This window comes from Clarias gariepinus, chromosome 5, assembly GCF_024256425.1.
Source record: "Clarias gariepinus isolate MV-2021 ecotype Netherlands chromosome 5, CGAR_prim_01v2, whole genome shotgun sequence".
Lineage (NCBI taxonomy): Eukaryota > Metazoa > Chordata > Actinopteri > Siluriformes > Clariidae > Clarias > Clarias gariepinus.
In genome coordinates, this window is record NC_071104.1 from 3,852,501 (window position 1) to 3,857,500 (window position 5,000).

Genomic DNA, 5,000 nt, shown 5'->3' on the forward strand with positions numbered 1-5,000 from the left:
AGCCTCTGCAACCATACATGCTGCAAAATACAGTGAGAAAGATGAAATAATCCTATAAATCATAAACAAGACAACTTTTCATACCCCATCATCATCCAGAAGCTGATTCCTTGACTTCTGCATTCAAACATGCGGTGGAACATCTCAAAAGAATTTTTCAGTATCTGTGAAAATGAAGTTCAGCTCAGTGCTTTGCCTCAACAACACAACCATGTGCAGAGACGTCTAGTAAACAGGAGATCCCAGGAGAGGTGAACAGGAGCATTTAAATCCCAGCAATGCCTCTTGAGGGGCACTTCTGTTGCTATGCAGATCATACTGGTTTCAGTGGAGGAAATGAAATCTTTGCTTCATGTCTGACCGTTAACAGCTCATGGGTTAAAGTCACACAATGCACAAGTTTTCTGATTAGCCAAGATTAGAGTCCTATCTTGTGTATCCCTAGCACAAGTCAACATTATGCTGTCAACATTATGATCCGGTCATTAGCTACATTGCGACTGCATATCTTTTTACCACACCTTTAAACATTTGTCTGTTAGGACGATGACTAGAGCAGATAATTTCTTGCATTTGCATTGGTTTGGCTGCCTTCTTCTGACATATAATTTGACCTGTGGTTGCGATTATTCAGCTGTTGGGGACCTTTGCAAGCATCAAATCAAGTGTATGAGGCTCATTCACAGAAACGCAACAGAATAATGCTGCTGCCAAATCGTCATTCGTGTGGTAACATGATGTCTCGGATTTGTAGGACCTTATACCACAAAACGTTTAATCTATGGGTGATGAGGAGATACCTTATTTTATATGTTATCTAGCGCTTACTCCAGTGTGTATATGTTGAGGTCTCCATGCTACAGTGCTATCCAAGCAGTGTCTACTGCAACAATCATCTGTTGGTGCGAAAGCTATCCCTTTCTTGCCTTTCTTACAGCCAGAGTTGAATAACTTTGCAAGTCAGACAGGGATCTGTGGCAAATTCCATGGTGAAATCAAGGCATTCTGTGGACGCTGTTGACAGCTTGTGGGATCAGCACCTGCCATAGTTGTTTGCATTTGGTGGAATTTGATTAGTAGCAACAGAAAAGCATCTGCCCAATGAACTCGAGCATCCATGAATCTTGGAGAGCCTGAAAAAAAAACACCCTGGTTGGCTCTGTGATGCAATGGATAGCGTGTTGGACTTCTGGACTCAGCTGTGGAGCTATTCAAAGGTTGCGGGTTCGATGCCCCGCCAGAGACACTAACTTGTTACCTTCTTTTTGTCCACACACCATGTCTAAAATGAAATCTTTGGTCAGGAATCCCTGTTCAAGATGCACTTTCCTATGTGCCATATTTGATTGAATGACTTGTCAGCTGATTTTAAGAAATATCATTGTTTTCCACATGTTTCCGCCCATTTGTCCCAAATCAAGCCCTCAGCTCAACTCCAGCTTCAACAAAAGGTTACGACATTGATTCACGCAATCCTTATGGGACAAAGAGCCAAAGTCCACAGCAGCAATCTGATGAACGCTTGCTTGCTTTTAGATGTGCATGGCATGTGGATTTTAATTCCTCCCCCCTGACTGTTGTGATATGCTTGTTAGGACTATGGCTGGAGTTCAGCCATAACCTTTTGTTTGCTGTGGCTTGTGTGCCATTTACAGATCTAAAACTTGACATTTTCTTAAGGATTTTCACCCGTTTTGGGATCTTATCAAGCCGAAATCAAAGTTAGGATGTGCAAACAAACATCAAAGCATTTGCATGGCATCGCTGGTTGAGTACTCGTCTTACGAGCTCAGCGAGGTTTGCATGCGGATGGAGGAAATATTAGCATTGCAATCAGATTACGTCTTGGCCAGGAGAGTCTCGGTTAAAAGTGCTGGGTCATGCCTAAGGTGCCGCGCAGGCCATTGGCACTGTGGCTTAGCTGGTGAAAGCACCTGCCTTGTAAACAGGAGATCCTGAGTTCAAATCCCAGCAGTGCCTGTTGTGAGTTTCATCTCTTGGTACACCAGACAAGGTCTGGGTCCAACTGCATGAGGAACTCAAGGCTTAAGTGCTTGTGGTCTCAGGTTGTGGCAGGGTATCTTGCTTTCAGCCAGGATTTCTGCTCAGTTTTCATGTGTTTTCCAGAGGTAGACACCTGTCCATGGTGTCAAGCAAGGTAGCTCTATTCCTCCCACAGAAGTGAATGAAAACTGGCATTTTGATTTGCAAGAATTGAATCATTTTCTGAGTAGCCGTGGAACATTTGCCTGATGTTGACATTTGGTTACATTTAAATGAGGACAATGGCTGTCAATAAGCTAGTATATATATATATATATATATATATATATATATATATTTTTTTTTTTTTTTTTTTTGCTGTAAACTGTATGCCAGTTGCAAATATATAACATACAGTGTGTTTGAAATTTGTTTATTTTTGCAAGCCTGAAATCTACTGCAACAGGCATGATCTTTGCCTGCAATGAACTTGGAACAACCTGAGTCGAAACACCATGACTGGCAGTTTCGGCGTGCTCTGTGAAGCATGGTATAGCACTGTGGGACTTCATTCATGGTCCTATCATGCTGCATGCCAGTGGAGACAATCTTAGCTTGATAGTCAAGTTCCTGTGCTGGAGCATCTCAGATACGCGAGAGTATATGCAAGAGGCTAAGGTTTGGTTGTGGCGCTGTGGCTTAGTTGGTTAAAGTGCCTGTCTAGTAAACAGGAGATCCTGGGTTCGAATCCCAGCAGTGCCTCTCACTGTGCACCTCTGTTGCTATGCAGGTCAGACTGGTTTCTGTGGAAAAAGGAAATCTTTGCTTTATGTCTGACCATTAAATGGTTTAAGGTCACACAATGCACAAGCTTTCTGATTAGCCAAGTTTACAGTCCGATCTTGTGTATCCGTAGGTCATTAGCTATATTGCAAATTGTACATGGCCCAATTGCCCAAGATTGCACTACACACTGCCCTTCAATATATATAAATATATGTGTATGTATACATAAAATTACATTACTGAAAGCTCGCTTGTGCCCATTTTCTAAGAAAGCATACAGTGATAAGTTGCTGAAAGCTACTACGATCTGATGTGGATGTCTTTGTCTGATCCAGAGTAGACGTTTTACCTTAGCAAAACAGGAAAGCAGTTTAGAGAGCAACCTCTCCAACCATCTATGGGCAATGCTGCAAAATACAGACAGAAAGATGAAATGAACCTATGTATCATGAACAATGATAACTTTTCATACCCAATTGTCAAATAGAAGCTGATTCCTTGACTTCACCAATCAAACATGTGCTGGGACATCTCAAAAGAATTTTTCAGCATGCGTGAAAAGGAAGTTCAGCTCAGAACCTGTAGCCTTGATTTTGGCACCCTGCTCCGGGCTTTGCCTCAACAACACAACCATGTCTACATCGTCCAAAAAATTGAAGAAGCAAGCGCTTGATGAAGAAAAGTGCCAACTTCTTCGCTAGCAAGCAAAGCTATGCTGTGAGAGGTCAAGGTTATTGATGCAGATCCATACATGATTTCCTAAATGCAACAAAGAGAAGGGGCTCTTGTCAGAAGTGGGATTCGAACCCACGCCTCCAGGGGAGACTGCGACCTGAACGCAGCGCCTTAGACCGCTCGGCCATCCTGACACGGCGGTCTCTAGAAAGGTCACGTCTTGCACGGATTACCGATCGGATGTCTATGAGGCAGCTTGTCATTGGAAGACAGATCAACGTTGGGAAGGGGTGACAGGATTTCTCCACCAAAGCAGCAGCTATTGAGGATGAAAAGGGGGCAGGATGTCACCATTATGTCTTCAGCAAATCACCAACTCTTAAGGGCATGAGGAAATTTGTTACAAATCACAGCCACAACACAATGAGTTGCAACATGTCTTTCTTGCGCAATATAACAGACGTAATCGGCAGGATTCGAACCTGCGCGGGGAGACCCCAATGGATTTCTAGTCCATCGCCTTAACCACTCGGCCACGACTACACCGCGTGTGCTTACATAGTGTGGGCCCGTGATTGAATAGACTTTTGCCACGTCTGATTTCATGACTTGACCTCCTCCCCAAAGCAAGCGCTAGATCTTTCCAATACACGCAAGTGTATCGGTTGGCTTAAGTTCAGGATTTTTAGGCTTCAGACAGGAACCACGTTCACGTTTTACCTTAGAAAAACAGCAAAGCAGTTTAGAGAGCAGCCTCTGCAACCATACATGCTGCAAAATACAGTGAGAAAGATGAAATAATCCTATAAATCATAAACAAGACAACTTTTCATACCCCATCATCATCCAGAAGCTGATTCCTTGACTTCTGCATTCAAACATGCGGTGGAACATCTCAAAAGAATTTTTCAGTATCTGTGAAAATGAAGTTCAGCTCAGTGCTTTGCCTCAACAACACAACCATGTGCAGAGACGTCTAGTAAACAGGAGATCCCAGGAGAGGTGAACAGGAGCATTTAAATCCCAGCAATGCCTCTTGAGGGGCACTTCTGTTGCTATGCAGATCAGACTGGTTTCAGTGGAGGAAATGAAATCTTTGCTTCATGTCTGACCGTTAACAGCTCATGGGTTAAAGTCACACAATGCACAAGCTTTCTGATTAGCCAAGATTAGAGTCCTATCTTGTGTATCCCTAGCACAACTGCTGTCAACATTATGATCTGGTCATTAGCTACATTGCGACTGCATATCTTTTTACCACACCTTTAAACATTTGTCTGTTAGGACGATGACTAGAGCAGATAATTTCTTGCATTTGCATTGGTTTGGCTGCCTTCTTCTGACATATAATTTGACCTGTGGTTGCGATTATTCAGCTGTTGGGGACCTTTGCAAGCATCAAATCAAGTGTATGAGGCTCATTCACAGAAACGCAACAGAATAATGTTGCTGCCAAATCGTCATTCGTGTGGTAACATGATGTCTCGGATTTGTAGGACCTTATACCACAAAACGTTTAATCTATGGGTGATGAGGAGATACCTTATTTAATATGT

The 5,000-nt window shown here is 42.9% G+C and overlaps 1 protein-coding gene and 3 non-coding genes across 4 annotated transcripts in view; 1 reads left to right on the plus strand and 3 right to left on the minus strand.

Annotated features, from left to right (window-relative positions):
* Positions 1-5,000, minus strand: part of LOC128524461 (nuclear factor 7, brain-like) — a 561,325-nt gene that overhangs the window by 482,123 nt on the left and 74,202 nt on the right. The window lies entirely within an intron of this gene.
* trnat-agu (transfer RNA threonine (anticodon AGU)) lies at positions 2,672-2,745 on the plus strand. Its single transcript has one exon. It is a non-coding gene; the product is annotated as a tRNA-Thr (tRNA).
* Positions 3,556-3,638, minus strand: trnal-cag (transfer RNA leucine (anticodon CAG)). The gene has a single exon. It is a non-coding gene; the product is annotated as a tRNA-Leu (tRNA).
* Positions 3,906-3,987, minus strand: trnas-aga (transfer RNA serine (anticodon AGA)). Its single transcript has one exon. It is a non-coding gene; the product is annotated as a tRNA-Ser (tRNA).